Genomic DNA, 10,706 nt, shown 5'->3' with positions numbered 1-10,706 from the left:
CTGATCGCGGACAGGGGATCATCATCTTCCAAGCTTCCGTTTGCGGACAAGATCCGCGGCAAATTGGAGGACGTCGCCCGGAAAATGGATTCTTCGGCACGCATGGGTATGCGCACAACATCCTTTCTCCTGCTCCTATCAGAATATCTGGAGCAGGGGTGCGACGAGGAAAACATGGTGCCGGCGGACATGATGATTGCGGCCCTTCATTGTTTGGACAACGGTCTTTGTTCCATCCTCGACCAGTTCACTAAGATCACGACCCTGGCGACGACGTCACGCCGCGCCAATGTGCTAGATGCACTTTTCCTACCATCAGCCGGGGCGCGTAAACGCCTCGACGATCTACCACTCACCGGCGTTGACTTATTTTCTGGGCAGTTTCAGACGTCCATGGAGGCTGAAGCGAAGCGCCTCAAAGCCACGGACAAAATCAATCTGAAAAAGCCCAACGCCCCGCCTAAGGCCGTGGGTAACAAAGCGAAGAAACAACCTTCATTCGTCATCCCCCGCCGCCGCCAACAAAAGGCGACCCGTGGCAGTTTTCGTGGCCGCGCCGATAACACGGCGGGCGCACGTTACCCACAGACTCAACCTGGCCAACCACGCACCCAGTCGGGTCGTGGTTTCCGAGCGCCCGCCCCCCGTTATACCGGGGCGTGGCGCAAGTGACTTGACAAACTCCGAGCGGCCTCCCACCGACGGACCCGTGGGGGGCCGCCTCCGGAACTTTCTGGGGTCCTGGGGGCAAGTGACCTCCGACCGGTGGGTCCTCGAAACAATCGGCCGCGGTTACGCGCTCGAGTTTACGAGGACCCCCCCGTCGGACATGCTCAGCCGGCCGACACCTGTGCCGTCCGACTTAGCAAAGCGCCGCTCCCTCGAGGGGGAAATAAACGCCCTCCTCCTCAAGGGGGCGGTGCGTATCGTCCCCCGTTCTGGGACTCAGACGGGCTTCATGTCAACCTTCTTCTTGACTCCCAAGAAGGAGGCTGGCGTGTGGCGCCCGATTTTGAACTTAAAACCCCTCAACAAGTTCATCCGTCCGAAGCGTTTCCGTATGGAGACGCTCAGGACTATACTGAGTTCCATAGTGCCACCCGCATGGGCGGCGAGTATCGACCTGAAGGACGCATACCTACACGTCCCAGTCAGGCCGGAGCACCACAAATTCCTACGTTTCCTATACAACGATACCCTGTACGAATTTGTGGTGCTCCCATTCGGACTCTCCACCGCACCGCGGGTGTTCACCCGCATTGCAAAGACAATCGGGGCGGCACTGCGGAGGCGGGGCATCATGATATTTATATATCTGGACGACTGGCTGGTCGTGGGCCCTTCTCGGGAGGAGACGGAGGCAGCGCTCCAATATACCTGGCGCCTGACCTCCGACCTCGGATTTATAATCAATACCGAGAAATCCCACCTTATCCCCTCGCAGGTTCCCACCTTTCTGGGTGCGTCTCTCGACCTGCGCAGGGGATTGGCCCGCCCTTCGGAGGAATGCCTACTGAACCTTCGGCAGTGCGTTTCTCTCTTCCTCCCAGCAGTGGTGGCCCCAGCGCGGGCCTGGCTCAGACTGTTGGGCCTTATGGCCAGCATGGTGGATTTGGTGGACTTCGGCAGGTTGAGGATGAGGCCCATCCAACTTCACCTGCTCTCCTTTTACAGGCCCATCCGTCACAAAATCCACCACCTGGTGCCGACAACGCCCTGGCTAGTCCCCCACCTTCGCTGGTGGCTCGCCGATGCGAACATCTCGCAGGGCCGGGCCTTTCGTCCGCCCCCGCCGTCGGTGACCGTCACGACCGACGCGTCACTCCTCGGCTGGGGGGCAACCCTCCACCCGCGTCAAATCGCAGGCGTGTGGGGTTCCGAACACCGATCGGCCCACATCAATGTCCTGGAAATGTTGGCAGTCTCCAACGCACTACGGCATTTCCAGTCGGACGTCAGGGACCGTGCGGTTCTGGTGAGATGCGACAACGCCACAGTCGTGGCCTACATCAATCACCAGGGGGGCACCCGGTCGGGTCGCCTGTGTGCACTGGCCTGGGACCTCATCCACTGGTGCACACAGCGGGGAACAGCACTATCAGCAGTGTACATTCCGGGTGTAGAGAACGTCACAGCCGACGCTCTCTCAAGGGGCTGGATTGCCCCCACGGAGTGGTCCCTTCTCCCACAGGTGGCTCGGTCGCTCTTCCACTTGATCGACCGACCACACGTGGACCTGTTCGCCTCCCATGCGAACCACCATTTGCCGATCTACTGCGCAAGGGGCCCAGACCCCAACGCATGGAAGATCGACGCTCTATCAGTAGAGTGGGACGGCCTACTGGCTTATGCATTCCCACCCATCTCGCTCGTCTCTCGGGTTCTGACCAAGATCGAGCAAGAGGATTGCCGGGTCCTTCTCATAGCCCCGTTCTGGCCCCGGCAACCGTGGTTCCCACGACTCATCAGGTTACTGGTCCACCGTCCGGTGATCCTACCAGGGCGAGCGGATCTCCTGTACCAGCCCAGTTCAGGGATGGCCCATTCGGCTCCGGGGGATCTTCACCTGACGTGCTGGGTGCTGTCACGCGATCCCTCCGCTCAGCAGGCCTTTCGCAACGGGCTGCAACAATCGCAGCCCAGTCACGACGGGCCTCCACCAGGAAGGTATACAACAGCCGACTACGCCATTTCTTTAAATGGTGTGGCCGGGAATCCCTCCATCCTACCAATACTTCTGTAGGGGAGGTGGGGGACTTCCTGGTGTATCTCCTAGATAGCGGCCTGATGACTGGTACGGTCAAAAATTACAGATCAGCCGTCGCCGCGATCCACCCCGGATTCCCAGACGGTTCCACCGTCTCAGACAACGGGGCCCTTAGCCAGTTGATCAAGGGGATGTTTGTCACCCGTCCCCCAGAACGCAAACTCGTCCCGTCTTGGGATCTGTTTGACGTTCTGTCAACCTTGGCAGGGCCTCCTTACGAGCCTATGGATTACTCCACACTCCTACAGCTCTCAGTCAAGTTGGCGTTTCTCCTGGCCGTCGCTACTTCGCGACGGCGCAGTGAGCTGCACGCCCTGTCGGTAGAGACCGGACATATCCGATGGGAACCAGGCGGAGTCCGCCTGGTCCCCACGACCGGCTTTTTAACAAAGAACCAGTCAAGTTCCTTCACGCCCCCGGACATTTTTGTCCCGGACATCAAGTCCTTTTCATCAGAGGCGAAGGACAAACTGTGGTGCCCCGTCCGGGCACTTAAGTGGTACTTGAATCGTACGAAGTCACTTCGTACGGACCATAAAAAGCTGTTTGTGACGACAACACCGCCCTTTCGGCCGGCGTCACAGTGCACCATCTCACGATGGATCGTGACTGCCATCCGCTCCGTGCCGGGCGGCTGGCCGGCGACCGAGAATACGGTTCGGGCGCATGATGTTAGGGGGGTATCCGCCTCTTGGGCCTTCTTTAAAGGGGTTCCCTTAGCAGATATCACCAAGGCGGCCTGCTGGAAGTGTCCTAACACCTTCAGCGACCTCTACCTGAAGGATGTCCTCCAGACAGACGGCAAAGCCGGGAGAGAAGTGCTGAAGACGGCCAGTCAAGCTTCCCAGAAACACTAACTGGTGAGTCCACTTTCCTCTCTTATACATGTAATAATTTATATATTACCTATGTGCATTGGACATTTAACGAGGTGTACCTATTATGTTTTTACCCCATAATGGCGATACCCCCCTAAGGTCTTGCGCACGATTCGCGGGCCCCCAGGGCCGCGCGCGTCGTTCTCGCGGTTTCACGAGCTTGGACCGACCTGTTAACCCTGGTCCGGCCCTCTGTTGCGTAGCCCGTCTCTGGCCCCTTGGCGCCCGCTTACCGGCGGGCAGTCTAGGGCCCTCCTTGGGGTTCTTAGGCACGCCCCGTGTCCTACGCCCCTGTAGACATACGATAGCCTGCGTATACCCACCGCCTACTCGGTGCGAGTCTACGAATTGTAGTATTCGCTCTACAGGTAAGTAGAGTGAAGTAGACCCCCACCCCACAGTAGTGTGGGTGGGTCTACGAGCGAATACTTACCTGTAGAGCACCCTCCCTCCTACCCCACTATACGAGTGGTTCTTGAGTACTTAGGCGCGTATCGCTTGACGAAAAAGAGGACGCCGACGTGTTGCGCATGTCACAGGGCGTTGGGGATGGGACTCTTGAGGGCGCTATTGTGCGTAAAACTCTTAGCTATTTGCCTGCCGGCATAGGGAACAATGCAATTGTAGTATTCGCTCTACAGGTAAGTATTCGCTCGTAGACCCACCCACACTACTGTGGGGTGGGGAATAAGTGGTTACATGCTGATAATTCTTCGTGGGGTTTTTTCTTCATTTTTTTCTCTTGACTAAAACTTTCATAGGTTTGTTATTTTGTGTATATGGTTGATCGCACAAAACATTGAACACTGTCTGTGACTATTTTGTCACCACTACCAATCCTATACCTTTAACCAAAACAAAGATTGTCCAAGCAGGAACTAACTTTAAAAACATAATCTTATTTTTTGATGAGGTTATACCAAATATTTATTTATTATTATGTATCCACATTCTTGAACTTTAACCAAGATTGTCAAACGGGAACTAATTTACAAAAACCATCTTCAAAAACGGAATTTCTTTCTATACAATTTGGCTCAAACTCAATAAGTTTTGATGGTGTGAGAGCGTTCGGTAATGGCGAAGAAACCCTCGGGTTTATTCTGACCTTCCTCGCAGCAGGAATCCCCTGTTCACACCAGGGGTTTGGAGTGATCTCAACCCACGTCAGAGAGAGGGAAGTAAGCTTGGAATATTGTCACAGCATGTATTAATGGAACACCGGATATCACCACATGTTGTTGGGAAAATTTTGATTTCTTGGTGTGTTTTTTATCTGCAAGGTTCTGCATTCTCGATTAAAGATGCAGTTTGATTGGGCCAGGAATTGCAGGCCTGTTACATTTACTTCACGGAGGATGCCCCCTGGTCTTTGCCTTGGTGCCCTCGAAATGCTCCAGTATAAATTTACCATTTCCTCAAGGGGGTGGGGTGCCCTGTACGAAGGAGAAAATGCCTTGGTGCCCTTGCCCTTTTTAAGAAACAAAGCATACAGGCCTTTTGGAATGATATTTCATACTAAGTATTATCTAGCATGATATTCTTCCTAGTGAAGTTTGATTTCTGATTTATTTTCTCTCTCAGAAAAAGGGGGGAATTATTGTCTTTAAATATCCTGTCAAAACATAGAAGGCCTACATTTTTCAGGCCTGGAATTTCTCTTTGAGAGGTCAAGGCCAATTATGTTTTGCAAATCCAGGCCTTACATTTACATGTATAGGTTGTTCTCAATAGAAACTCTTCTAATTCCATCTGAGAGCCATTTACACCAGTAATTGTTTCACTTGCACTACATGTAGATGAAAACCCTTACAGACTTATTCTCTTAAAGTTCTTTTTTTCTCACAGCGTTTGTGAAGAGTAAATTAGATACATGTAAATGTATGATACTCTAGTTTTCAAGAAACACACCATCCAAATGACCCGTGAAATAGTCTTCCAATTTGAAGGTCACGTTTTAGTAATGACAAAAAAATTGTTTTTTCGTGGATTTTGTGCTGAATGTTCACATCAGGCTTCTTTTGATGATCCCAGCAATTATTAAGTCACAGTGATTTATGAAGGTCATCAATTTCAATTTCCTTGACTTTGACAGTTTTTTCAGATGAGAATATTGCTGTAGAGGATTGATACTCCAGTATGAACTTAAGAATCAGTAAGCTTTCAGATTTTATTGCCAATTTGTTTTTACTACTGCCTGTTTTGAATCCACGGGTTGGGCCAGGGGCCAATTTCATAGAGCTGCTTAAGCAAAAACTTTGCTTAAGCATGAAAATAGCTCGCTTATTTTACACATGCTACTGGCCAAAATTTCATGCCATATACATTGCTTATGACTAGTATTTAGCTGTTGTTTACCTAGCATAACAATTGAGTGGAGTCTTGGCAGGTAATCTGATTTTACTAAGCAAGGATTTTATTGCTTAAGCAAAATTTTGTGCTTAGGCAGCTCTATGAAATTGGGCCCCTGGGCTTAGGCTCTGTCAGTTATTGTGAAAAGCTTACATTTTCCTTTACAAGGGTTAAAAGGCAGGGCATGCAAGACCCAAGCCCAAGTCGTGGTTTTGAGTTGGGCTTATATTTATAAGCGATTGTTTTGACTACTGCCTGTTTCGAATCAAGGATTGGGCCTGGGCTAGGGGTCCATCAATTGTTGACAAACACTGTAATCCACTTTCCCTGTACAAGGCTTTTAAAGGCAGGCATGCAAAACCCAAGCCCAAAGCTGTGGTTTTGAGAAGGGCTTATAATCGGCATGGTTTCTCTTTAAATTTGGGTGGTTTTAGGAGTTCGCTGTACTTCTAAATTCACAGTTCTCTTGGTCAATCTGCCAGTGATCTGAAACCATAGAAGTAAAGATTCTCCTGTCTGTGGTAGTTGCCTCTTAGTCTTGGCCGAAGCTGCTAGGTCAACATTTTGGCCGGTTTTTGACCCCAAAATTTAAACTATTTTTATAGTAGATTTAAGAAAGAATTGTTATGACCTTTTATTTTAGGTATTGCACGAAAGAAATCCGCCAATGAAAGTGGTCAATTAACTACAATCTAAAAATGATTTAATGTTTTTGGATCCTGACATTGTCTCACATGTGCTTTCTTTGTGGCATATATGCAAAAGTTTTGGTATATTTTTGCATTTTGAAATAGCATCGGCTGTCACAACTGAATTAACTAAGAGAAAACAAATCTTAAATCAATGAGATGTTCTAGGGTTTTTAAAAATGAAGATCTTCTGATTCTCTGATTCTTTTAAAACATAATGCAAATACATCTGTAATGAGGAATTCGTTCAAAACATAATGTACTCCAAACCTTAGCCATTCAGACAAACCATAGTCCCCCAAAAATGATGGACTGTTTCCTACAGTCCCGACAAAACATAATCCCGAAAAATGACGGACTGTTAACTACCATCACAGGAGTTCATCCAAAGAATTCGCAAAGAAAACAATCTTCAAAGCAGAACCCCTCCATGTGGTAATGTTACCCTCACTGACTGTGCCAGCTGAAATGATAAAAATAAACAGATCTAATGTTTGGGTCTGTAATTAAAGGAACATTCCAGAATTAAAGACTTTGCGTGTCTACAAAAATGTACATTTTTGTCGTCCGTCAGCAAGACATGCACAGCTGTTCTAACCCAGCAACTGACTTGCCAGTCAAAAAATGTACTATCAAAAGCCCATTAAGATTGGAATTTATTATTTCCAGAGATAGAAAATGGATTTCAGGGAGGCTTGGATGGGTCATGACAAGACAAAAATGAATTGGGGGGGGGGGGGGGTGTAAGAGTGGTATTCCAATGAGGGTTGAGGTGATGGTCTGTTGAATGGGGTGGTACACTGGTAAACCAAAGCAAGAGAGTGTGAGGCTTGTAGGGGCTGTCCTGGTACCCTGATTGGTCACAGAATTGTTCCCATCGGTACCATTTAGCATGGCGTTTCACTAGTCTGTCAGCTTTTTGACCTGAGTCCATATTTTATGGTTCATGGGATTCTTTTCAAGTAACTGAGGTGGTACACGGGTAAACAGAAGAGAGTGAGTGTGAGGCTTGTAGGGGCTGTCCTGGTACCCTGATTGGTCACAGAATTTTTCCTATCGGTACCATTTAGCTTGTCGTTTCACTAGTCTGTCTGCTTTTTGACCTGAGTCCATATTTTATGGTTCATGGGATTCTTTTCAAGTAACTGAGGTGGTACACGGGTAAACAGAAGAGAGTGAGTGTGAGGCTTGTAGGGGCTGTCCTGGTACCCTGATTGGTCACAGAATTTTTCCTATCGGTACCATTTAGCTTGTCGTTTCACTAGTCTGTCTGCTTTTTGACCTGAGTCCATATTTTATGGTTCATGGGATTCTTTTCAAGTAACTGAGGTGGTACACGGGTAAACAGAAGAGAGTGAGTGGAGGGCTTGTTGGGGCTGTCCTGGTACCCTGTTGGTCACAGTAAACTACACCCAGCGGGACTATTTAGCTTGTCATTTCACTATCCATCGGCTTTTTGATGAGTCCATTTTTTATGTTTCATGTGGATTCTTTTCAAGTACATGTAAATGGGGTGCTACACTGGTAAACTGAAGAGAGCGAGTGGAAGGCTTGTTACTAATATAGGCCGGCTGTCCTGGTACCCTGGCCGGTTTCAGTACCTGCCCATCCAGTTGGACTATTATGTTTGTCATTTCACTAGTCTGTCAGCTTTTTTGACTGGTCCATATTTCATGATTGATGGATGCATTTCAACACTGGACTTGCTAGCCAGATCACTTGGAGAGAATTTACCAGTTCTCAGTTGTTTTATTTCACGTTTATAATTCACTTATATTTTAACACATTGTAGTTGACTTTTAAAGGCAGTGGACACTACTGGTAATTGTCAAAGACTAGCCTTCACAGTTCTAAACTTGAGGTCTCGAAATCAAATTCGTGGAAAATTACTTCTTTCTCGAAAACTATGGCACTTCAGAGGGAGCCGTTTCCCACAATGTTTTATACCATCAACCTCTCCCCATTACTCGTTACCAAATGAGGTTTTATGCTAATAATTATTCTGAGTAATTACCAATAGTGTCAACTGCCTTTAAAGACTCATTTGTTTGAATCTTTATTTCTTGTAACATTTGCTTTATACATTTTATTTTATTGTTTTGTATATAGAGTGAAGCTCAAGACATGCTGCATTATGCGCTATATAAAAGTCTTGTATTAATAATCATATTGTTATTTGGTGATCATACAATAAGTGAAACACACAAAGACATGCATGATGATTATTTGGATACAACATAATTACTTTACGTTAAGTATTTGCTGTGGTGCCCTTTGCAAAGTTCCAAAAAATTTCTGTGCCCCTTCGAGAGTAAAGTTCAAGGCCTGCTGCATTATGCCCTATATAAATGTATCATATTATTATTTGGTGATCATACAATAAGTGAAGCGCATAACCCACACAAAGACATGCATGATGAGTATTTCGATACAACATAATGACATTACTTCAACATGAATTGACCCTCCCCCTTTAGTGTTCATTCTGCCATGCGCGGTCTGTAGCCTCCAAACGCACAACCTCCAGGGGTATGTATAATGTATGTGGCTTCCAGCGACATATTTTTGCTCATTTGCTGCGGCTCATTATTGTAATTGGCAATCTTCGATTTGTTATGAAACGTAGTCCTTGAGGTTTCTCCATTAAAGGTGGAAGGTATTTTTATTTTATGCTGCGCTAATCTGCACTCTGTTACGAGCATGCTTTCAAAGCAAAAAAATATTCGAAAATTAGCAGGATACAGTCACAAATTGTACTTGTGACATGGTAGTTTGGCTGGTAACCTTTATCTGGTATAAAGCATAAGGTTGTTTTATGCTTAGCTACTTGTTGTGCTTATAAGCAGCCCTGGTGATTCAATGGGCTCTGTAAGCATATAATCAAATTGGTCCCTGCACTTGTTCCCAAGTATTGCTTGGTCAGTTACAGTTAAAAGGGCCTTTCCCAGCATTGCACCTTATTATATAGCCAAAGTCACACCACACTCTATTCTAACAGAAACTGAAACTGCGATCGTTTATGCTTCCATTTCCAACCTTTTGAAACCACATTTTCTTCATGATCTACTCCTATGCTTTTGTTTTTATAACCGGATTAAATGTTTATTTTGTGTTAATAAACATTTTCCTTTGTGTGACAACTGGTGTAAACTGTGTAAGTTTTCAAGCTCGACTCTGCCAAACTGAAAGAAACAGAAGCAACCCCACATGTTCCCCGAAATTCTCGATTTGTTTAATCGGCGCAGTGACTGTGATCTCTCCAAAAAGACTTTGCCGTTTCCCGTGTGAATATTTAACCCTCAAGGCTCGGCCAAACATGCCGGCCCAGGATTCTAGGTATATCAATTAAACATTTGGCATTTCTGGGGCTGGAGGGAATTTGACCGGCGGTTTTTTACCACCATCAACTCCCCCCCCCCCCTTCTCCTTCCACCAACTCATTTTGAATGATTTTAATCTCATCTGGCAGGGGAGCACTTTAATTATTTTTTTGTGAAAGTGCATTTTTCTGGAGGCTTCAGGGTCATAGGGGGGGCACTCTTGAAGCACTTTGAGAGAGGTTGGTCATTCCGCGTTGAAAGCGGTGAAGTCTTGTTTCTTTTAAAAAAAAGTTCCAGGCATGATGTTCGCCCTACTTTAATCTGTTTTACAATTTTTGCTGAAAAACTTCAGCAATTTCTTGTATAGGGCCTACCTGTTTATGTGTGTTGTGTTGTGTTGTGTTGTCATTTAGCCTTCGAGAAAGTCTCTGCTTGCAGTTCTGGAGTTAAAGGAAGGCCACTGAGACCTCGGCCTGGTCTTGGTCTTGGCCTTTGTGTCTCTTCAAAGATTTCCCATATTTCCAAAAGAAGTGCCCTTTTGGTAAATGAAAATTGCCTCGCCCTTTCGAAAAAATGAAATTCCAGCACTGTGCCTGGGTTTAAACGTCCGGCCACTATACATTAAACAAATTTGTGCATTTGTACCATAAATCCGTTGGGATTTGGTTTGGTTAGCACTTTGCAACAGATAATTATATGT

This window comes from Asterias rubens, chromosome 15, assembly GCF_902459465.1.
Source record: "Asterias rubens chromosome 15, eAstRub1.3, whole genome shotgun sequence".
Classification (NCBI taxonomy): Eukaryota; Metazoa; Echinodermata; class Asteroidea; order Forcipulatida; family Asteriidae; genus Asterias; species Asterias rubens.
Note: the sequence above shows the minus strand (reverse complement) of the source record.